Source organism: Triturus cristatus, chromosome 8 (genome assembly GCF_964204655.1).
Source record: "Triturus cristatus chromosome 8, aTriCri1.1, whole genome shotgun sequence".
NCBI lineage: Eukaryota > Metazoa > Chordata > Amphibia > Caudata > Salamandridae > Triturus > Triturus cristatus.
The window spans coordinates 1,123,766,854-1,123,791,074 of record NC_140591.1 but is presented as its reverse complement, the minus strand read 5'-3'; the positions used below and the strand labels follow the sequence as shown (position 1 = coordinate 1,123,791,074).

Below are 24,221 nucleotides of genomic sequence, written 5' to 3'. Positions count from 1 at the left end.
GAGGCTACAAAAGTGACCAGTACCTATGCACCCAGACTCACAAGGCAGGTATAACCAAACTGCTGGTGGTTTCTTGGACCTTGGCCCCTAAGCACCTTAAGTCCCAAAAGGCACCATCAAGAAACGCTCTTAAGTACATGAATTCAGTGTATGTTCCTCCCATAGGATAACATTACCACATTCGAGGCTCATACCTCAGAAAACATTATTTGAGCATTGTTGGACCTGGCCCTTTTTGCAGGGTTATCCCTAAACTTTTTGCCTTAATCTGCCTGTTTTTCTGCATTTTTTGTTGGCTTTGGGCCTCTGGGTACTTTAGCACTGCTAACCAGCGATAAAGTGCATATGCTCTTGCCCTAAAATGTCATGGTAATTGGTTTCTCCATGATTGGCATATTTAATTTACTAGTAAGTCCCTAGAACAGTGCACTGTGTGTGCCCAGGGCCTGTATATCAAATGCTACTAGTGGGCATGCAGCAGTGAATCGGCAACCCAAATGAGTAGCCCTTCAAACCTGTCCCAGGCTGCCACTGCAGAGGCTGTGGATGCAGTTTTCAACTGCCATTTTGACCTAGCAAGTTCACCTACTTGCAAGGCCCATACCTTCCTGTTTATTACATATAAGGCACCCCTAAGGTATGCCCTTATTAGCCCTGTGGGCAGGTTGCAGTATACTTAAAAGGTAGGACATGTACTTGTGAGTTTTTCATGTCCTGGTAGTGAAAGACTGCTAAATGTGTTCTTCACTACAACAAAGCCTGTCATAGGTTAGCATTGGAGCTGCATTGTAACATCTTCCATGTGTTTCTTCCAATTGGGAGCAGATAGAAAATTGGAGTTTGGTGTCTTTGGACTCTCAATCTAAAAACACACCTTTTACTGAAGTTGGTTATTAAATTGCAGGTTTGAAAATGCCACTTTTACAAGGTTGGCATTTTCTTAACCATTCTGTGCCTCATGCTTGTCCATAGAATACACGTTTGGGCTGGATGACAGTTGGGCTTTGTTAATTCACTCTAGACAGTCACACACAAAGGGAGCTGAGGATTGGATGGAAAAAACCCTGTGTCATGTATCCTTTAAAATCTTGGAATAGGCGCTACTTCACAACCATCCAGACCTGGACATTTATTTAATTTGAGTACCATTGGATGGAGAAACCCTGTGTCATGTATCATTTGAAATCTGAGAATATGTCAAATAAGGATATGTTATTGCCTAAATGTGGGAGCGGCCAGATCCTGCTCCCTGAAAACACTCTATTTCCCCTAGAGAACCCCGAACCAACCTTCGTAATCTTCCCCCACTTACCTCTTTTATTGCAGCACGGCAAGAGACCCCAACAGCTCCTTTCCTGCGACATAGAAGAGGAAAGGGTTAACTTTGGCGAGGTAGATCCACTGACGGAAGAAGGAGGCAGGGCTTCCCAAGCGAGCAGCCAATTACAGAGGGGAGCGGAAAGTCGAAAAAGGACAAACGGAGTGGAGCAGAGGAGGAGAGACCCAGAAGACGCCGGAGAGAACGGCGTGAGTCAAAGTCGCGGTCTGGAGGAGGAGAGCGGGACCCGCTCTACCGATTTAGTGGACGTTGGAAGCATTGCCCGAAGAAGACAGCCCACCACCATCGCACAGGGACAGGAGGCAGAACGAGAGGACGACGAGACTCCGGAGACCTGGAGCGAGGAGTTGTAAATGTAAAATGTAAATGTCCAGTATTTGTAAAGCGCACAGCTACCTCCAGAGAGGTGTCTCGGCGCTGGGGGCCGTTGGGAAGATTAAGCAAGCTATTGCCCAGAGTCACATGGTGCTTGGCTGATCTGCTGCTGGCACCGGGGATCGAACCATGAACCCCAGGATCCGGAGGCAGTCGCCCTGGCCCCTGCACCACACCTCTTCACCCAGTGGTGGTCACCCTGGGAAGCGTGACTCCCTCGCCGCAACTCAGGAGAGTTGCGGCTTTCCTAGTAAGTGTTGGGAAGGGTGGGGAGGTGTACTAGACAGTGTAAGAAAGAAAAGGGGTGGGCAAAACGTGACACTGGAGGGTTGGGGAAGTATTGTTGCTCTAACCACGAGGGAGCGGGTGTCCAGAGGTCTCGGCCACGCCCATTGGGATTATTTTTCTTTAATTTCTTTCTGTTGGCAATATGTTTATGCCATTTGGGGTAGAGGACATACCCTAGGAGAAACAAGGCCCGAGACTTGGGGCTTGAAGGAGTGGTCAAAAGCAATAAGGGCACAGCTAATCCCGCACTGTTTAATTTGAAGTAACTACGGCACTATTGCATGTGTTAACTTTCCCTTACACCCTCTCACATCACACCCTCTCCCATTCCAAAGTCCTAGTAGTGAAAGGAGGAGGCCTAACACTCAAAGAAAGATATATCCCCAGTGAAAGGGGCATACCTCTTCCACCATCTTCACCTAAAAGGAGTCCTCCCCAACACCGCTGGGTGTGGTAATGGTATCTATCCCTTGACAACCCAACATCTCCTAGACTGATTTACTCACCTTACTCTCCTTGTCTTCCTTCCTGGGGAACAGGGGATGACCCACCACAGATGCCTGAGCCTTCAATAAACAGAAGAAGGAGAAGATTACCAGTGAAAGAAGAGAGAGACTCAAAGAGTTTACAACACATTTACCCATTACCAGTCCCTTACTATTTTTCCCTCGATAAAATTGGTTTCACAGTTGTTGTACCAGACTTTCCTTCAAATAATGGACAAAATTGAGCAACACATCCGGCCTCCTGGATTCGTCTTTTGCCCATCCCTCACACTAACTTAATTAACTTCCTGGCCTATAGGCAAGTACTCCTGGTTGTTTTTACTGATTTGTGATATTGATACCTAAATGACTGCAGGGTGGATTTGACCCAGTATGCCTGTTTTGAATGAGTGCAAGCTTTGACTGAGTGAGTTTGGGAGCCGCTGGTTCCTAGAGATCTCACCATATATTAATGTATATATTTTGGATGCTTTTCTATATTGTATAAAAACGGATACACTTCTTTATGTATTAACAAAAATGAAAAAATGTGAAATATTTAATTTCATGAGGACCATTGTGTCACGAGATTTGTCGGGATTTTTATCCTGTAGGTTGCACTGTGACTTTTTGCTCTTTTTGATATATTATCATATTCTTTGTTTACATTTAATTACCAGACAGGGTTTGTTCTGTTTGTACATTGGGAGGCATTTTGTACCTTGTCACACTCACGGTGGCACAATCAGTGCTGCAGTCTGGGTGGACTCTCTAATTTGCCTTGGATACCCCTGGTACCATATACCATGGACATAAGTAAGTTAGCTTATACCAATTAGGGATAGCCAATTCAACATTAATTTTATAAGGTGTTAGAATACTGGCACTGAGGTATGGTTAGTGGGAATCATTGCAGTCTCGGAGTAGACAAACCAGCAGCATCAGTCCAAACTCCAAACCTTTGGGGGTGATCGTGCAAAAAGAAGCATCCTTGAATCGAGGCGGCAGCTGTACAGCGAAAAGGAGCTCAGTGAAAGAGGTATATGTATCTCAGAGCCTATTTTCTTTTCTCTCTGTCCTCAACCATAATCTGCAAATACATTTAACACTATTTCACAACTTTTAACAGATTGCTAAGCAACCCATTTCAGTCATCAAGGTTTCCTATGATGAGGAAGCAAAATAGGATGTTGATTGCAAAACATCATTGTGTTGTTCTGTATTTACTCTTAAATGATATATTAGCTGACTAAGCATGTTTTCAGGGAACAGCCAGGATTTTCTTTTTCTTTTTGCTCTACAAATACACTGATGTGTAAGGGTCTCCTGTGACTCTTCTCATGTCCAGAAAGGAGCTCATCCACCAGTGCAGTATTGGGCAGGACTGCTGGCTGAATGAAGGACCACTGTGAAAAGATTATGCACTCAGGGCTACTGGAGGAAAAGATTATAGAGTTCAACAAAATATGTTCCATGAAAACGGAAAGAAAACATAAAAGTGGCATGATTTGAAATTAAGGCTGTAGTAAGGACTCCCTTAATACGTACATACATTTTCTAAGTTAGCATAACCACGTTCGATGTTAGAAAGCCATCTTGCTGCTTTTGCGCACGGCACTGCGTTTACATGTTATTGCTTAAACAAACTGCTGACTCGAGCTTTGCCTCACACGAGAGCAATCTGTTGTTACCATCCAGAGCTCTGCGCAGCGACCTTGGTCTGTACATGATGTGACAAACAGTCTGGGTTGTTAGACAATGCATGTTTTCCACTCTAGGTTGATCGACCCACTATTTAGCCATAACACACAGGCAGCTGCAAATACCTGAAAGTTGGTGCTTTTAATATTGCAGCCCTCATGTTTAGTATTCAGACCGAAGACGAGCCTTCCTGCGAGAAGACTCCTGATGCTCCTGTGATGTGATTTCACTAAGCTGATCTTTGAGGTATGGGGTCCCCCCTTCAAGCCTAAGAGACCTTCTATTAGCATAATAATAATATTAGCTTCTTAGTAAAGGGAAGGTGGTAGTATCCACTGTCATTATAACATGATCACCCCTTTTTTATATTCTATGGTATTGTAACGATGCTGATGGTTTTGATTCTAATCATTTGTCTGCTTGTATTAGCCAAAGTACTGCATCTTAGGACACGTGGTCTATAAAAATAAACTTTTTATTTTCACCGTGTCTCTGTTGATTCTTGTTGTGGACTGATGTGAGAATAATATACGAACAGGTATTTCCGATTCCCACCATTCCTGAGAGTACACTGAGTAGCTTGTTCTGGGTTGTCTTTTCATTGGGATCGCCGAGCCAAATCTCGGATAACGAATGGGACACTTATGCTAGCCGGATACTGGGTTCTGGGTTCTGAGGTGAGTTTCTGGTACACCACAATTCACTGAGGTCCTGGGGTTCTAAGCATAGTTCTGTGTATAAGCAGAATCCCTGCAACAGGCAAACTCGCAATATTTACCAGGAAGTTTGCCTTTCTGACACTTTGCAATGCTTATTGGAAATGCGCAGGTTGTTTAGGATTTATTCAGCACATTATGTTCAAAATATCACTTCTACCTCCCTGAGTAAAGGTTTGCATAAAACAAATATATTGCACTCTATAGAAAACATAAATATGCTTGTAATAAAATTAGCGCTTATTTATTTAATGCGTTTTTAGATAGGGCAAGCTTTGCCCGAAGGTGTCGGAGCGCTTTTCAATAGGACCAGTTACAGTACATAGGGACTTCAGAGTACATGAGTTGCATAAAAGATAAAAACAGAAAAATGGTGGTAAGTACAAAGTCTACTACAGATACTAGTGGTTAGAGTTACATATATACAATTTGCAGTTTCACTTAAGTAAAAGATACAAACAGAAAAACTCTAAATTCACAAAAGGATGTTCTTTTACACCCCCCATTTCTGTTGTAAACGGTGTCGTCAGTGTTGGCCTTAATATGTGTTCATACTGTAAAGCCTCTGGGCCCGCCTGTTTCCATAAAGAAACATTTTCTATTTATCACAAGCCTTTAAATAGAAGGAACCTTGACACGGAAGCTGTGAAGCTTCAAAACAATAGATGTGATATGTGAGGTATTATTTTAAAATGTGAGTCCACTCTTGAACTAACTACCACCAATTTCAGAAGAGTCTGTATATAAATCCTTGCATTTAGAATAGTTCACGCATGTCGCAATGAAACGCAGTATCTCCTGATTAAAGGAGGAATCATTCTCCACATTCCAATTGCAAGCTAGTTAAAGCAGGTCAGCCGGTTTTTGGGCTCCATCATGTACACAAAGCCTCTCCCTCGGTCTGCCATTGGAGATGTTAATATTATCTGCCATGAGAGGAAGTTCTAGGCAGGACTGTGGGATGGGCATCTACCCCATGCAGATACACACCTTTGCACAACAAAAGGCCAGTATTAGCATGCTAAGAGGCCAGTGCGCCGGAATCCCCTGAAGTCCGTTCACGCTGCAGACTGGGGGATGGGCCCGGCCCCTGCTGCAAAGAAAGCACCTTGTAGAATCTAGGAGCAACAGGTGTCTCTGATCCGAGACCCTGACGGCAGCACGGATGGGGCCAAGGCCTTCAGAAAGAAGCTGACTGTTTGCAACCTCCAGCTGGCAGCGATTTCTATTAAAAACAAAAAAGCAACGTGAGTTTAAAGTGCATAGTAAATGTAAATGTGTCCGTGTTCGTCTTGTACACGGGCATTCACGAAGAATTCCCTCTGGCCATGTCTACAGGTGTTTGCACTCAGTACAAGAGACAATCGTCTCTCGGGTCCCTCAAAAGCTGAACATCGAGATCGTTTGTAGCGTTGCCATAAGGTTCGTCTACGCTGAAGGGAATGTGCCCGGATGCAGAGAAGGGCAGAATGGAAGGGCTGGCGACTGGGAACTGTGGAATATAAGAGGAGGTAGAAACGGTGAGATCTAGTGTGGAACTGGAGGGAAGAGGATGATTTACATACAACATTTGCAAATGCAGAAAAGCATTTTTGAGATGTGTGAGGGTGAAGTGTCTGCTCTCCCCGGGGATGCTAGGGCAGAAGGCAGTATTACCAAAGTCTCCTGCCCCTGCAGATACGGACTACGCTTGACCCCGCAGCCATTACTAAGAACTGCAAAGCCTAATCAGTGGTTTTCACAGCTGAAGCATTTCATTTTAAGAACAGGCTGCAAAAAAGAACGTGCAAAGTAGCAAGACATTTAAAATGTGTCCAATATAATAAGAATGGCCTAGAAGGGGATAGACTAGGAGAAAGAAAGTTATAGGGAGGGAGAAACAAGACAAAGATAGAGAATGACATACAAAGTCAGAGAAGGATGGGTGGGGAGAGAGACAGCAAGAGGTAGAGAGAAAAATCAGGGGGAGTGTGAGTGCAACCAGGATAAAAAGACAGGGAAGATAGAAGGAGAGAGGCACAGATGAGAGAGATGTGGAAAGAGACATGGGCAGACATGGAAAGACAGAGAATGCCAGGAAGAGAGGCAGAACGACAAGGATAGACAGACAGAGAGACAGGGAGGACAAATAAAGGCAGCTAGGTAAAGGCACGGAAAGTCCAGGAAAACACAGGGTGAAAGAGAGAGACATGGATGTGCACAAAAAGACCAAGCAGGACAGAGAAAGACAGCAAGAGATGCTGAGAGAAATATGGAAAAAGACGGGCAGAGATAACGATATGGAGAGATAGTGGGAGAAAAAGACAGAGAAAAAACTGCAAATGTGCGACATGAAGGGTGAGAAACAGTGAGGGTAACTCTGAGATAGACAGGCAAATACAGAATGATAACCACAGGGAGATGTTGAGGGAGATAGTTAGGGAAAGAGGAAAACAGAGAGAAAGACAGACAGGGGAGGAGAGAGAAACACAAGGAGGGGCAGAGACACAGAAGGATGATAGAGGTACACAAAAACAACAGGATGCAAAGGAAAGAAAAGGCGAGACTGGCACCCCTGAATTCACTATGTCCACCATTTATTCAATCTGTCGGTCTCTGTTCATGGCTGTCTAATTATTTCTACCACTCTATAGCTTTTCATTTCTATCTGTCTCTTCATCTCTAGCTGCCTCTCTTCCTCTCGCCATGTTTGTGTTTCTCTCTTTATCTCTCTTCATCTTTGTCTCTGATTCCCTCGTACTGCCCATGCTCTGTCTCTCTAAATCTTAGGGGCTGATTTAGAGTTTGATGTAGAGGGTACTCTGTCTCAATGGAGAGAGCGTACCCTCTCTTCCCAACTGAAGGTGAGCCCACCTCATTTAGAGTTAGGTGGACCTTCAGTATGCCCGTTACAGAGACAACTTTGTCTCCATTGATGACATACTCCTCCGATGGTCTGGCAGGACCAACTGCCTATGGTCCCTATAGCTGCATTATGTGGCCTGAGGAGTATAAAAGAAAGAATCTGACACGTTTGTGGTTGTTTTACATATAAATACTTTGTTGACAATGTTTATGAATGCTGCAATGCTTATGATGACTACCGTTGAATGTCTTTATTGTCCTCATTGCTGAAACGATAACATCATGAAATATGGCTTAATACATGTATTTGAAGACACCCTGACAAAGCCAGTAGGTCTCTCTTGTTTAAAATGGCATCCCCTTATATTGTGATAATGTATCTGGTTTACTTGGGGGGGTATTGTGATTATGCAGGTCAGGACCCATAAGGGGTGTAACATGACATGAGGATGTCATCAAAGGTCTCTCCATCTAACTTATGTATGCATTTGTAATTTAATGCATATTATTTTATAGTTTGTGTAATAAATAAACTTTTCCTTTTTAAAATAAAGGCACTCACTGGAAAATAATTTAATGAGTGCTGTTATTGCTTGCTGAAATGGAGATTACTGGTCTGCACCACCTTCCCTGAGTAGACCTTGGACTGCTCTGCTGCGCCACACTGAGAGAGTCAAGTGCTACAATGGGGTACTTGGTTCCCAGTTAACAGAGAATTGCGGACTTATTACTTGCACAGGAGCCACATCCTTCACAACTAATAACCCGATTTCTTACATTGGATGGGACCAACTGCCCAGATATCACTATAGCTTTAGCCCCTTCTTAACCACCCTGATCACTTCTTTCAACACAAGTTTCTCTGAAATGACTGAACAGATTTATACCAAATAAAGAAAAACAAGCTTTCTGAGTAAAATTCAAACTTTTTGTCAAATTTGGTGTAATTCAATTCAGCCGTTTTTTTCTGTTTCACTTCCTAAAATACCTTATAGGAAATAACATAATTTAGGACACCACATTTATTGGCCAAATGTTTGTGAAGATTTATCAACGGACACAAAAGTTAACAGCAAAACAAACAAGCATTAGCAAAGCCAATAGGACACCAGCCTTTTGGCTTTTGCAGTTCATGCTTGGTTCTGTCATGGAATGTGCAAAACGTTATTGTTGGGAAAGCAGCCGAGCTGAAGTCATCATTGGCTAAAGGCAACAATATTTTTTTTGTTTAAAAAAGCCGCACTTTATCATAGTAGCCCCTGACACAGAAAGAGACTGCTTTGTGTGCTCCTTGTGAAAGTGCAGCATTCTGTCTCTCATAGTGAAGCCAGCCCAGCCAGTGGCTGAAGTGTGCTGGACAGTTGCCACATGATGCATGTTGTAGTGGCTGGATGAAAAATATAAATGACGCAACAACAGACTAATGAATGAAGTCTATCTGAAAACCCCTATAAGTAACTATGTTATACATAACATGTAAAAAAAGTCAAAAGGTTTTGTAAAGCGTTCTTTAAATAAAGAGGCTTATAAAGACAGAGTAAGAGAGGCTTGCAAAGGCAGACGGATATGGAAGCTTGCAAAGACAGATAGAGATGCTTGCAAGGAGAGATGTATAGAGTTTGATAGACAGAGTTGTACAGATAGAGTTGTACAGATAGCTAGAGTTGTATAGATAGATAGAGCTGTGTAGATAAAGTTGTATAACTACATAGACTTGTATAGGAATCTTTCTTTATTTTTATTTGTGTTTAGTTAATTTAAACCTTTGCACTAAAAATATCAGATACATTCATTAAACCGTTAAAAGAATCCTGGTAGAGAGCAAAGGGTCAACTGTACAGAGCATGTATATGTAAATAGAAACTTCATTATTTGATTAAACAGCAAAAGGATATATGATTGTAATGGTTACAGGTTTGGGACTATCATTTCACCACTTAAAACCCATGTCTAAGTACTACTCTGAAAATGTTAATATATGAAAGCAGAAAAAGGACTAACAGTGCAAAATGAAGGAATTTGAAAGTGAAATACTTTGTAAGAGTAGCAGCAGTATATAAAAATTCTATGGATATTGTAATGAGCAATAATTTCACAGCTCGAAGACTCATGCCTAATTTCTAGACACGTGAACAAGTAGCCCGTGGAAAGGCTGCATCCTTTGACCCGACTGAACAGTTTGATCTGTTTAAAGTGCATGGTGTGCTGTTGTCTTGACTGTGTTGAAGTGGAGCAACCTCAGTCTGAGTCTTTCAAATATGGACTGTAAAACATTTCAGGTGTTTGACTATGATGACATTTTCAATAGAGACTTATTTAGGCATTTCACAGTCAGTTAGATGATTAATGTTCCAATCTAGCCTTGTCAGGTGTTTTATCAGTCCGCAATTGGCCTGAATATCTGAGGGGTTAAAGCAAGCTATGAGGGCTGGCCTATGCGGAGTAACCCCCTCTGATTAAAAGCTAGTCTTAAAATAGTTTTTCGATCCTCCACATTTGCATCGCATATGCAGATTTGGTGAACCATGGTCTCGGGAGATTTTGTACAGAGCCTCTGTGCAGGCAGTGTATTTCCAGGTGCGTAAGTGTACAAGTGACAGTAGGTAGCCTAGACGATATTTCAGAAAAGATGTTTTGGTAGATGCTTTGATGGATGTGCCCAGATACGGTTGAGGTGCTAATTTATTATAGGATGCTATTGTAAGCCTTTGTGCAAGCACTTCCTTGTCTGCCTGCAGCGAGTTTCTCTTGATCCTTTTATTTACAGTGGCCGTCACTAGGGAATAGTTAGTAATTGAATCTCATTCTTCAGTCAGGCCGAGAGTGGTTAGTGAGTAAGAAAGATAGGATCTGGCCAGAGAGTGGTTTCTGCTGCAAATTTCTTCACAGTGATGACTGTTAGACCTGGCACCTTTGGCGTGGGTCACCCTTCCATTTTTGTCTGTGCCTCAATGTGTTTTTGTGTTGGTGTTAGCTGCTCAGGGCACTGTGCCACTGCCATCCAGTGCCACAGTGCAAGTGCTCCCTATGGTAAAATGTATTATGTGAATTGACTTCCACGTTTGGCATATTTGGTTTACTGTCAGTCCCTGGTAGAGTGCACCAGGGGTGCCAAGGGCTTGTATATCCAAATGCTGCTAGTGGGCTTGCAGCACTGATTGTGCCACCCACCGAAGCAGCGGGGTAAAATGTGTCTAGGATCTGCCACTGCAGAACCTGCGCGCGGTCTGGTACCGTCGCGCTGACTGAGCAAGTGTCCCCACTTGCCAGTCCCTAAAACCTTCCCTTAACTACATGTTAGTCACCCCTCTGGTAGGCCCAAGCGCAGGGTGCATTGTAGGCATAAGGTAAGACATGCCCTGATGTGTGTGGCATGTCTTAATAGTGAATTACAGCCCTTTTCGTTTTTCACTATTGAAGGCTACCTGCTCTCCATAGGCCAGAATGGGCTGCTGGGATCGCTACACGCTGTGACCCCAGTGGACTCAGAGAGCACGGTAGAAAGTCATGTTTAGTATGCCTGAACTCGGGGTAAGAAAATACGTCTTTTAGTAAAGGTTATTTTAATATCCTGGGTTTGCAAATGCTACTTTTAGAAAGTTAGCCTTTGCGTGCCTGACCATCTCAGTCCGTCTCTGCTGTGGGTGTGTGTTCTGCCTAGCAACAGTACAGGAGCAGGGCTGGGGGATTCCAGGAGACAGGTTGGCTGCCAGGTGGTGGGTAGAGAGATTACACCAGGATGGGTGGGAGGAGTACACCTTGACTCTTGAATAGACCTGTGCTCTGCCACCACAAAGCCGGCTCCGCACCCTGTGGAGCGGCTGATGTCTCTGCCCTGCTGCTGAAAGGAACAAGCCGAGTCACCACAACAGAGTGCTCCAAAACTGGACTGAGCCAGGCCCAGGCCCCCTGGCGCTAAAGAACAAAAGAATCACTGTATAAAAGTAGGAGCCTGGCTCCTAAGAAATCAGATCCAGATTGAACCACGAAGGAACTCTGCCCGACTAGAAGGACCTGGAAGAAGCTGAAGGAGGAGTAACTTTCCCTGACCTGGGGGATTGGCCTGCAGTAGGTGCCTTGCTGAGGAAGGAGAGGAAAAAGACTGAAAGAGACTTTTGCACTTTGTTCTTCAACTATCTCCAAGGGCTTGGAAGAAGAGCTTGCCCCCTGAACTGAACCCCAGGACCAGTGGGTTCACCGTGTCTCCGCTCGTCCTAGAACTCGAGGCGTGTGCTTTCTCCCGCCGGAGTGCTCTGCGCACCTTGCCACGCCTCCTAGGGCCGTGACACCCAGAAGCCTGGCCGCTTCCCCTCGCCGAGAGCCCCGCTCTGCCTGAGTCGCTCTGGACCCATCGAGTCTGGCCGCCCCGCTTCCCTGTCACCTGCCTGCCACTGGAGCGTGCCTGGTGCCCTCTCGCCCTCCCGCCGGATTTCTAATCGGGAAGTAAAATCAAGCCTCGGACGGCCGCCCGTACGTCGTAACGTATCCGGCCGCCCCGCTTCACCTCCCAGCCTGAGTCTGACCGTGCCGCCCTCCGCAGTGACCTCCCGCACAGTCCGTGTCGGAGGCCCTGGGCCGCACCTGTCTACCGAGAGCCGCCCGCTGAATTCTTGATCCGGAGACCCGCGAGGTGCGGAACCGGCATCTCCTCCGAAGACTCGTCCAAGCACATCGCACGTTCCCAGGTACAGTGGACTCTCTATCGGACTCGGGGTCCGCAACGTTCTGATTTCCCCGTATCACTGTACCCCGGGTGCACTGCGCATCATCGTGACTGGACCGACTCAACCGAGCCCTGTGAAGCGCTCGTGATCGAATAAGTTACCAAAGAAAAGAACAGTGCCTAATCGTCATCTTGTGGCCTCCATTTCGCAACCGTTATTTATGGTCTTGTACATGCCTGCGTAACAAAGAATCTTTTATATAAAGCATCCGTATTTTTGATACAACTTACGCCTGGTGTCCATTTGTGGGGGATCATTGTGGTTTACTGTGTGTGATCATAAATGCTTAACTGACTAGCGCCCTGAAGTTTAGCCCTGACTGCTCGCGCCACACTACCTATAGGGTGAGCAGGGGTTGTCCTGAAGGGGTAATTCTCTCGCCCTGAATAGAAGAAGGGACCGCTGCTTGTCACAAGTACCTACCTGTGCCAACCAGAGGTTCCCCATTCTAACATTGGTGGCAGCGGTGAGGATTTCGAATTTGCATTTATGATTTACATACAGTGAATTATTGATCACCACGTAGAGCAGACCTATAACGCAGCCACAGATTGATTGACAGTTGTTGCTAAAGAAGAATCTCCACCTTAAGAAACCATGCCTAGCTCAGTCAGTGGAGGCGGAGCGTCCTCTGTATTCTCTGGAGTGGATGACATCGATTGGGAGCCAGAGGCACTGAGGAAGTGCACAAATGATGTCCTGAAGGGATATCTCTCCAAGTACAGAATTAAGCAAAGTGGACTTGGCACCAAGGATCAGTACGTGAAAGCGCTGAGAGCCTGGCACAAATCAAAGTTCCCAGAGAATGCACGGGAGGTGATACCCCCCGAAGGTGTTTGTGAGCCTAGCAGAGGCCTGTCGCCAGAGGAGATGGCCGACAGGAGTGCTGCACGAGCACATGAGGTGGAGATGGCAAAACTGCAAATGGAGATGGAAAGGCAAAGACTGGCCATGGAGCATGAGGTAAAAATGAGGGAGTTGGATCTCAAGGCCAGGAGTTTAGACAACTCACCCTCTGGTGGCAGCAATTCAACAGAGTCAAGGGTGCACATTCCTAAAGATGTAGTCAAAGAATATTATAAGCAGGATGATATTGGGCAGTGGTTCAGGGCCTATGAAGTAGCCATGTCCTCCCACCGGATCCCTGAGAAAGATTGGGGAGCGGGGTTGTGGGGAAGGTTCCTGAGTGAAGGGCGGGACACACTGCTGGATCTCCCCTCGGAGGTCAAGACATCCTATCCACACATGAAGGAGGCTCTTATGACAAGGTATGGGTTAACTCCTGAATTGTACAGACAGAGATTTAGGGATTGCACCAAGAAACCTGGTACCACTTATGTAGAATATGTGACCTTTTTCTGCAGAGCGCTGGATGGTTGGGTGAAGGGTAGCAAAGTGAATGATTACCAAGGGCTGTTTGATTTAATTGCATGGGAGCACTTGTCGGATAATTGTTTTCCTGAGCTACGCCAGCACCTGATCGATAGCAAGCTGACTAACCCTAGGAAGCTTGCTGAGGAGGCGGACCGCTGGATCAGCACCAGGGTCCACAAGGGTCCCATGGGAGGCCCCGCCAAAGGTGTTCAGGGTCCCCAGCAGAAGAGTGGGGGGGACAAGGGTAAACAGAGGGAGTTCTACAGAGGGCCCCAAAGTAATTCCCAAGGGAACCAAGGGAAAGGTTCTCAGCCACCCCCACCCCCGAAGCAGACCGGGGCCCCGACAGGTAACCCTGTTCAAAGAGGGCCCCTCAGATGTTACAAGTGTAACAACCTGGGGCACATTTCCGTGGATCCCAAGTGCCCCCTGTATGGTAAACCAGCACCCCCTGGTGCTCCACCCCCCAAGCAGGTGAATAGTGTAGCCTTTGGGAGGGAGATAGATGTCCAAGGGGCGGGGGATCCCGTACAGATGACCCTAGTCTCATTAGGAGACAGTGAGATGGTCGCTGAGGCCCAACTGCCCCCCAATACTCAAAAGTATGGGCAGTGGGTGACCATAAATGGCAAGAGGGTGGGGGCTCTTAGAGATACAGGAGCCAGTGTGACTGCTGTCAAGCAACACCTGGTGTCTCAAGAGCAGGTTGTCCCACGCGCATTCTGCCGTGTTGTCAACGCCGACAACACAGAGAGTCAGTGTCCAATGGCTCAGGTTCCCTTTGAGTGGGGGGGGTCTCTGGTACTCTGCAAGTGGCTGTGAGAGAGGCCATGCCTGTTGATTGTCTCCTCGGTAACGATTTGGAGAGCTCCCCTTGGGAAAAGGTGGAGAAGACAACTCACCTACGGATGGTGGCTTACCTGATTGGGCGTGCGTGACCACCCGGTCAATGGCAGCCAGTAGGGGTGTTGAAGGAACCCTGGAACCTGAGGGAGAGGCCCAGGAACCGGCCTTAGAGAGAGGGCGAGGGAGGCACGGGAGACCGGCTCCTGAAGTTCCCACGGCCCAGGAGGAAGCAGACCTTGAGGGGGATGCCCTGGAGCCTACCGGGGAACAGATAGCCGAACTGGGGGACCTGCCTGAGCTGACCCATTGGCAGCAAGAAGGAGGCCCCACCAGGGAGGAATTCTGCAGGGAGCAGAAAGAGTGCCCCTCTCTAGAGGGTATGCGGCAGCAGGCTGCAGCCCAGGCCAATGGTGATCAGTCCGGAACTCACTTGATCTACAGGGAGAACGACCTCCTATACTCAGAGCCTAAGGTTGCTGTACCTGGGTCAGCTCGTGCGCTGGTGGTACCCCAGAAGTTCAGAGCCTTCCTACTGGGGCTGGCTCACGACGTACCGTTAGCAGGACATTTGGGGCAGGACAAGACCTTTGAAAGGCTTGTCACCCACTTTTATTGGCCCCAAATGCGCAGGAGTTCTGACACTCACTGCAGGACATGCCAGACTTGCCAGGCAAGTGGCAAGAGTGGAATGAAGCTGAGAGCTCCACTCCAACCTTTCCCTGTGGTCAGTACCCCATTCCAGCGAGTGGGGATTGACATTGTGGGGCCACTGGACCCCAAGACAGCCATGGGCAACAGGTTTATCCTGGTCTTGGTGGACCATGCCACCCGGTACCCTGAAGCCATCCCTCTGAGGACAGTGACGGCCCCCGTGGTGGGACGGGCACTGATGGGAATATTCTCCCGAGTAGGATTCCCTCTAGAGGTGGTGTCTGACAGGGGGACCAACTTCATATCGAAATATATGAAGTCCCTTTGGCAAGAGTGTGGTGTAACCTACAAGTTCACCACTCCTTACCATCCCCAAGGAAACGGGTTGGTTGAGCGCTTCAACCGAACCCTGAAGGGCATGATTATGGGTCTCGAGGAACCCATGAGGCGTAAGTGGGACGTCCTCTTACCATGCCTTCTCTTTGCGTACCGCGAGGTGCCACAAAAGTCTCTAGGGTTCAGTCCCTTTGAGCTTTTGTACGGCCACCCCGTACGAGGACCTCTTAGTCTGGTCAAGGAAGGCTGGGAGCAATCTCCCAGGAAACCTCCCCAGTATGTATATAGTTACATGCTGGCTTTCCGGAACCAGACTAGGCGTTTCAGGCAACTTGCTGAGGCAAACCTGGAAGCCAGCCAAGAGGAAATGAAGCGGTGGTACGACCAGAATGCCACTCTCGTTGAGCTTCAACCTGGTCAAAAAGTGTGGGTCCTGGCCCCTGTGGAGCCTTGTGCACTCCAGGACAAGTGGACAGGACCCTTTGAGATTGTGGAGAGCAAGAGTTCTGTCACCTACTTGGTGAACTTGCGGTCTCCTAGGAACCCCTTAAGGGTCCTACATGTCAATCGACTAATGCCCCACTTGGAGAGGTCCGAAGTGGGCATGCTCTTGGCCACCGATGATGAGACGGAGGAGGAGTCCGAGCCTCTTCCGGACCTCTTGGTAGCCTCAGAGCGAGACGGGTCAGTGGATGGAGTTAACCTCTCACCCACCCTGACCCCTGAGCAACAGGGTGACTGCCGCCAGCTGCTGGGGCAGTTTCCTGACCTGTTCTCCCTGGTTCCTGGTATCACAAATTGATGCGCCCATGATGTGGATACAGGAGACAGCTTACCTGTGAAGCACAAAGCCTACCGGGTAACTGACAGGGTCCGAGCCTGCATCAAAGAGGAGGTCTCAAAGATGCTTGCTCTAGGGGTGGTTGAGTCCTCCAGCAGTCCTTGGGCCAGCCCCGTGGTCTTGGTCCCAAAGGCTGCAGCGCCGGGTGCCACGCCCGAACTCCGGTTCTGTGTGGACTACCGAGGACTCAACTCAGTCACGAAGACTGACGCGCACCCCATCCCCAGAGCTGATGAGCTCATCGATCGGTTAGGGGCTGCACGGTACCTCAGCACGTTTGATTTAACGTCTGGGTACTGGCAGATCGCCTTAACTGACGGGGCCAAAGAGAGGTCCGCATTCTCGACACCAGATGGGCATTACCAGTTCCGGGTGATGCCCTTTGGGATGAAGAATGCCCTTGCCACCTTCCAGAGGTTGGTCAACCAGGTGTTGGCCGGGCTGACCGAGTTCAGCGCTGCATACCTGGATGACATTGCAGTGTTCAGCGGCACATGGAGAGAACACCTGCAACATCTCTGGGAAGTGTTGATGGCACTGCGCAAGGCAGGCCTCACGATCAAGGCAAGCAAGTGTCAGATCGGGCAGGGTTCAGTGGTGTACTTGGGACACCAAGTAGGGAGCGGCCAGGTGGCGCCCCTCCAACCCAAAGTTGAAACCATCCTGGCTTGGGAGCCCCCAAAGACCCAGATGGAGGTGAGGGCCTTTTTAGGACTCACCGGGTACTACAGGAGGTTTGTCAAGGGGTATGGCAGCATCGTTGCCCTTTTGACAGAGCTGACTTCGAAGAAGCAGCCCAGAAAAGTGATATGAACTGACACCTGTCAGAAAGCCTTTGACACCCTGAAAACTGCCATGTGCACGGCGCCCGTGCTCTTGGCTCCTGACTTCTCCAAAGAGTTCCTGGTGCAGACGGATGCATCAGAGCATGGTGTAGGGGCTGTTCTCTCACAGATCACTGAGGAGGGCTTTGACCAACCAGTAGCCTTTATTAGCAGGAGGCTACTTCCCCGGGAACAAAGGTGGAGTGCGATAGAACGAGAAGCATTTGCTGTGGTCTGGGCGCTGAAGAAGCTAAGACCCTACTTGTTTGGGTCTCACTTCCGGGTTCAGACCGACCACAGGCCCCTCAGATGGTTGATGCAAATGAGGGGTGAGAACCCAAAACTGTTGAGGTGGTCCATCTCCCTACAGGGTATGGACTTTACGGTGGAGCATCGCCCTGGCACAGATCACGCCAATGCTGACGGTCTGTCCAGGTTTTTCCGCCTTAGTGATGAAGAACTCCCTGGGGTAGGGTAGTTCTCCCCACTTTTCAGCTGGAGGGGACACGTGTTAGACCTGGCACCATTGGCGTGGGTCACCCTTCCATTTTTGCCTGTGCCTCAATGTGTTTTTGTGTTGGTGTTAGCTGCTCAGGGCACTGTTCCACTGCCATCCAGTGCCACAGTGCAAGTGCTCCCTATGGTAAAATGTATTATGTGAATTGACTTCCACGTTTGGCATATTTGGTTTACTGTCAGTCCCTGGTAGAGTGCACCAGGGGTGCCAAGGGCTTGTATATCCAAATGCTGCTAGTGGGCTTGCAGCACTGATTGTGCCACCCACCGAAGCAGCGGGGTAAAATGTGTCTAGGATCTGCCACTGCAGAACCTGCGCGCGGCCTGGTACCGTCGCGCTGACTGAGCAAGTGTCCCCACTTGCCAGTCCCTAAAACCTTCCCTTAACTACATGTTAGTCACCCCTCTGGTAGGCCCAAGCGCAGGGTGCATTGTAGGCATAAGGTAAGACATGCCCTGATGTGTGTGGCATGTCTTAATAGTGAATTACGGCCCTTTTCGTTTTTCACTATTGAAGGCTACCTGCTCTCCATAGGCCAGAATGGGCTGCTGGGATCGCTACACGCTGTGACCCCAGTGGACTCAGAGAGCACGGTAGAAAGTCATGTTTAGTATGCCTGAACTCGGGGTAATAAAATACGTCTTTTAGTAAAGGTTATTTTAATATCCTGGGTTTGCAAATGCTACTTTTAGAAAGTTAGCCTTTGCGTGCCTGACCATCTCAGTCCGCCTCTGCTGTGGGTGTGTGTTCTGCCTAGCAACAGTACAGGAGCAGGGCTGGGGGATTCCAGGAGACAGGTTAGCTGCCAGGTGGTGGGTAGAGAGATTACACCAGGATGTGTGGGAGGAGTACACCTTGACTCTTGAATAGACCTGTGCTCTGCCACCACAAAGCCGGCTCCGCCCCCTGTGGAGCGGCTGATGTCTCTGCCCTGCTGCTGAAAGGAACAAGCCGAGTCACCACAACAGAGTGCTCCAAAACTGGACTGAGCCAGGCCCAGGCCCCCTGGCGCTAAAGAACAAAAGAATCACTGTATAAAAGTAGGAGCCTGGCTCCTAAGAAATCAGATCCAGATTGAACCACGAAGGAACTCTGCCCGACTAGAAGGACCTGGAAGAAGCTGAAGGAGGAGTAACTTTCGCTGACCTGGGGGATTGGCCTGCAGTAGGTGCCTTGCTGAGGAAGGAGAGGAAAAAGACTGAAAGAGACTTTTGCACTTTGTTCTTCAACTATCTCCAAGGGCTTGGAGGAAGAGCTTGCCCCCTGAACTGAACCCCAGGACCAGTGGGTTCACCGTGTCTCCGCTCGTCTGAGAACTCGAGCCGTGTGCTTTCTCCCGCCGGAGTGCTCTGCGCACCTTGCCACCCCTCCTAGGGCCGTGACACCCAGAAGCCTGGCCGCTTCCCCTCGCCGAGAGCCCCGCTCTGCCTGAGTCGCTCTGGACCCATCGAGTCTGGCCGCCCCACTTCCCTGTCACCTGCCTGCCACTGGAGCGTGCCTGGTGCCCTCTCGCCCTCCCGCCGGATTTCTAATCGGGAAGTGAAATCAAGCCTTGGACGGCCGCCCGTACGTCGTAACGTATCCGGCCGCCCCGCTTCACCTCCCAGCCTGAGTCTGACCGTGCCGCCCTCCGCAGTGACCTCCCGCACAGTCTGTGTCGGAGGCCCTGGGCCGCACCTGTCTACCGAGAGTCGCCCGCTGAATTCTTGATCCGGAGACCCGCGAGGTGCGGAACCTGCATCTCCCCCGAAGACTCGTCCAAGCACATCGCACGTTCCCAGGTACAGTGGACTCTCTATCGGACTCGGGGTCCGCAACGTTCTGATTTCCCCGTATCACTGTACCCCGGGTGCACTGCGCATCATCGTGACTGGACCGACTCAACCGGGCCCTGTGAAGCGCTCGTGATCGAATAAGTTACCAAAGAAAAGAACAGTGCCTAATCGTCATCTTGTGGCCTCCATTTCGCAACCGTTATTTATGGTCTTGTACATGCCTGCGTAACAAAGAATCTTTTATATAAAGCATCCATATTTTTGATACAACTTACGCCTGGTGTCCATTTGTGGGGGATCGTTGTGGTTTACTGTGTGTGATCATAAATGCTTAACTGACTAGCGCCCTGAAGTTTAGCCCTGACTGCTCGCGCCACACTACCTATAGGGTGAGCAGGGGTTGTCCTGAGGGGGTAATTCTCTCGCCCTGAATAGAAGAAGGGACCGCTGCTTGTCACAAGTACCTACCTGTGCCAACCAGAGGTTCCCCATTCTAACAATGACTATTCAGGGTTCCTTTGTTGGCATTCTTTAATTTGGAGCAGAATTTGATGAATGCGCCGCGTCTCGCTAAGGATTGTTTGGTTAGACCAAATTCTAGCTGCAACTGGGCTGGAGACAAGTGATGTGGTATGGAAAAAAGCAACATGTAGAGTTTGTGATGATTTTGTCCAGATAAGTGGCATCTCTGACCTGTAGGGCTTCACTGCCATAGGATGATAATTTAGTCTGTATTATTTTCAGAAGAGGTGTGTGTGTTGATGTCGCTATTGCCGATTTTAGGCGTTTGAAGGCTGCAGTGAGGGTGTTGGCTTTGAAGCGCATGAGTTCCAGATGTTGCTTAAACGAGTCTCGCCTATCAAGTTGCATGCCCAGATATTTGTATTCTGATATCACCTCCTTTTCCAGATGCCACTGGTGGAGGATCAAAGATGGTTTCCCCAGAATCATAATCTTTGACTTCTTTACGTTGATATCCATTGTGTTTGTGCTGGAGTATGAGGCTCTGGCCTTCAGAGGCCTCTGATGACCAACTTTGCTGTGGCTAAGCAAGACTAAGTCATCTGCTTACATTAGGCGGGCAGCAAGATGTTGCCCAACTTTGGGGCGTGTGAGTTTATCTGGGAGAGGCTAGTAGGGAGGTCTGCCAAAGAGTGTGGGGTCTAGTATGCACCCTTGCCTTAATCCTTGGTGGGTCTGGATCTTTCTTGATAAATGGACAGAGTCGCCTAACTTTATTCTGACTCAGGTATCGGTATGGAGTAGAACCAAAGCTTGCAGTAGTGGGTAAGGTTTTTTCCAACTGGCAAGTTTGCTCCAAAGCTTTCCTTTATCCACCCTATCAAACGCTGCCTTCCAGCCTATAAAGCGGAAGTAGAGCGGCTGGTTAGTTTTCCTGTGTTGGTTGAACAGCAAGGATAGAGCCATCAGGTTTGATGCTGTACCCATGCCTTTGGCAAACCCTGTTTGATTATATGGAATCAAATGCCTTTCTGTAGCCCAGGATGACAACTCCTCAAGGAGACAATCTGCAATGTATTTTGAATCTGCATGCAGTAGTGCTATGAGGGGATGGTGCTTAGAGTGATTATGCTCTTGTACTGGTTCCAGATTGCTTTCCCAGAACGATTTGTCCTCTTTAAAGATGGCAGTTGGAATGCCATTTGGACCTGGGGCTCCATCTCGGTGGCTTCTCTAAATTTGGCGCTCAATTGCAGCTGCCTGGAAGTGAAAAGGGTTAGAGGCCTGTGTTGCTCTGATGCAGTTTTGAAACTCTGGTGAGGCTGTTACTTGGTGTATTACAGACTTATCCACGTGCAGCGCACTCCCAGGTTGGCCAAAATGTTTTGAGAGGTATTCATAACAGCTTGCTTATTGGATGTTGACTATGGTTTATGTTTTAGACAGGTCGTTTAGGTAGTTCACGATTTTCCAAAATTTCTTGTGTGTGTTGGTATTGAGGTCATCCAGCAGTTTGACGCTTAGATTGTTATTAGCCTCTCTTTTTTGGTCCCACCTGTGTTTTTTGTAAGCGGGCTTTGCCTCTGTCAGTTTGTCTTTCAAAAAGTTGTTTTTTGGAGCTCTTTGATAAGCCAGAAGGGCTTAATTTACACATCGCTTGAGTTCTAGGGTCCCACGTGTGGCTATGCTGCAAAGATATCTTTTAAAGTTTTCTCTGATACAGTTCTTCTCAAGTAACATAAGTTCATATTTCTGCATCTTACCAAGTGTAAATTAGTATTGGTAGACAAATACTGCTGTCACTGTGAAATGGTGAGCATTTAAACCAATTGAGGTAGGTGAGCCAACAAATTTGACAGGTAGAGATGAGCAAGACTTGAGCCAATGGCTGTCGTTGGCTCTCAGACCCAATGCAGGAGCCAAGGCTTGAAAGTATTTGGCATGTAAATCATGCCACAAACATGTTAGAATATGATACGGTGTTTTCAAAATTCAAAAATTTGTATTTCTTTACAAGCAGAAGCATTTCACTTTAGTACAAGTGAGAGTTTTTAAACATGCACTAAGAAATATTTCTGAATAATGAAAATGTTATTGGTGATCTGAGAGGCAAGTCAGTTGTCGTGTGCACCCTATATTTGGTCTGTAATCATATTATAGATGGTGCAGCATTATCTGCTATCAAATTAAACACAGGAGATGTTTTTGTACAGTGCACATCCTTAACTCAAATATTTAAAGGAGCTCTTATATGTGCTAATGAACATGAAGGAGGCATATTAAAAAAAGTATTTGCCTAGGATCACACGGTTTGGTCAAGCAGTGATGCCAGGATCGATCCCATATTTTCTTGTTTCACACTCTTCAATTCAGCCACTTGATGGGAATTTCTTTCGGACTGTTAAGGTTAATGCTTTGTCCTTAATTCCTGTGCAGAAGAGTAGAGTATGGGTAACGGGTAGAAACCATATTTTATTACTTGGAGTTTTAATATAGCGCAAACCTTGCCCAAGGACATAATAGCGCTTGACCACAGAAAGACAGACACAGACTACGTTACAGCTTTTTTTCCAGCACTGAGAGATTTGCATTGATTGACAGGATGTGGAGTTGAAGGCATGATTCAAACTTGAATGCCCATGTTGCATATTCGGCTGCTGTACCCAGTAAATCGCATTGCCTCCTGTGAAAGGTGTGCTCATTTTGGGTTCAAGGTTCCAAGAAGACCTCGAGCTGAGCCAGAGTCAGGCTTTTTGCTCAGTCTGGCTTGCTTTCAGTGGCCCACCCACCTCTACTAACAACACATGATGGCTTCATTATATTGACTTACGACCCAAAATCAAATACACACAGTGGCCAGTGGATACATTTGGAAACATGTTTCTTGAAACCACTGAATTACCCAGCACCTCACCATTTTCTGATATATGAGTGGAAATCCCAATCTTGCCGCTATTTTAGATGTGTGAAAAACATTTTCTAAAAATACTCTTAGTAACTGAAAAATAGTCAATCGGTTGACATCAGCATAGAGTAGGACTGGAAATGCTAACAAGTTAGCAGAGGAATCTGACTGACCAAAGAAGATGTGCCAACACACACCATTCATTCTACTGAGTTTTTATTTTATAATCTTCCACAGACAATCCTCTGAAAAGTGTGCTTTACCCAGGACGAGGCTCTGTAAAAATGTGGTCACGACTTCAGCGTTGGTTTTCAGTTTATTTCTTTATTACATAATACACATCTCCTGGAATATTACTTCACACCCCCAGTACAGTAGCATCCTATGTCAGTCCTCCCGTGTTTCTCTTATTTTCGACTAAGTCCTTGTTTACACAATTCTTTTTGTCCAGATATTGACCTGCCTATTCAGAGGTGTGAGATACTATAGAAGGACAGAACAGTACGACACAGGTAATCTGCATTAAAACTAATGACAGTGTTATCTGGCACCTGATACATTTAATAGTATTATCTACACACCACTATGAAAACATGTTGGAGGGACTGTGAGCAGGAGGGCACACTCCTACATATATGAAGGGAAAGTCCACCAATACAGGGATTCTGAAAGGAAGTCCTGGCGACCATTAAAAATATACTAGATCTCTGTATATGTGATGATCCAGGTGTGACTCTTCTGGGCATGCAACTGTTGGAATGGGAGAGACAGTGTTGTGTAGCTGGAGATTGAAGTACCAACTGCTCTTCATAGCTAGGATGATGGTTGCTAGAAGATGGAAACAAAAGGCGAGCCCAAAGTGGCACATGTGGTGCTGTCATATCTGCAAAACCACGACCATGGAAAAGACTGATCAACCATGTGACCAAAGATAGGAACAATTTCTTGCGGGTATGACATTCACTGCCCTCGAATATGGAGGGGGTGAAGGGAAATCTAAGATGCCCTTTGAGGTTAGGGACACTACATCTGTTTGATTAATATATGCCTTGCTGTCATCACAAGTTGGGAGATAAGAAAAATTAGGATGCGGGAGTTGTAAACAAAAAAACTCAAGGATAGTGATGGAATGCTTGGGGTACCGAGAGACCTACATTGTCACTTGTCGGGCACATGGGAGGCGTAGGGGAAGATTATATATAGGGCTGTTTATGTTTG

The 24,221-nt window shown here is 47.3% G+C and overlaps 1 long non-coding RNA gene across 1 annotated transcript in view; it reads right to left on the bottom strand.

Annotated features, from left to right (window-relative positions):
- The window catches only part of LOC146805480 (uncharacterized), a 62,096-nt gene that overhangs the window by 2,105 nt on the left and 35,770 nt on the right, over positions 1 to 24,221 (bottom strand). Inside the window, exons 2-3 of the long non-coding RNA XR_014967463.1 lie at positions 2,509 to 2,568; positions 1,313 to 1,355 (exon numbers count right to left, since the gene is read on the bottom strand). This is a non-coding gene — a long non-coding RNA (uncharacterized LOC146805480). The remainder of the gene's footprint in view (positions 1 to 1,312; positions 1,356 to 2,508; positions 2,569 to 24,221) is intronic.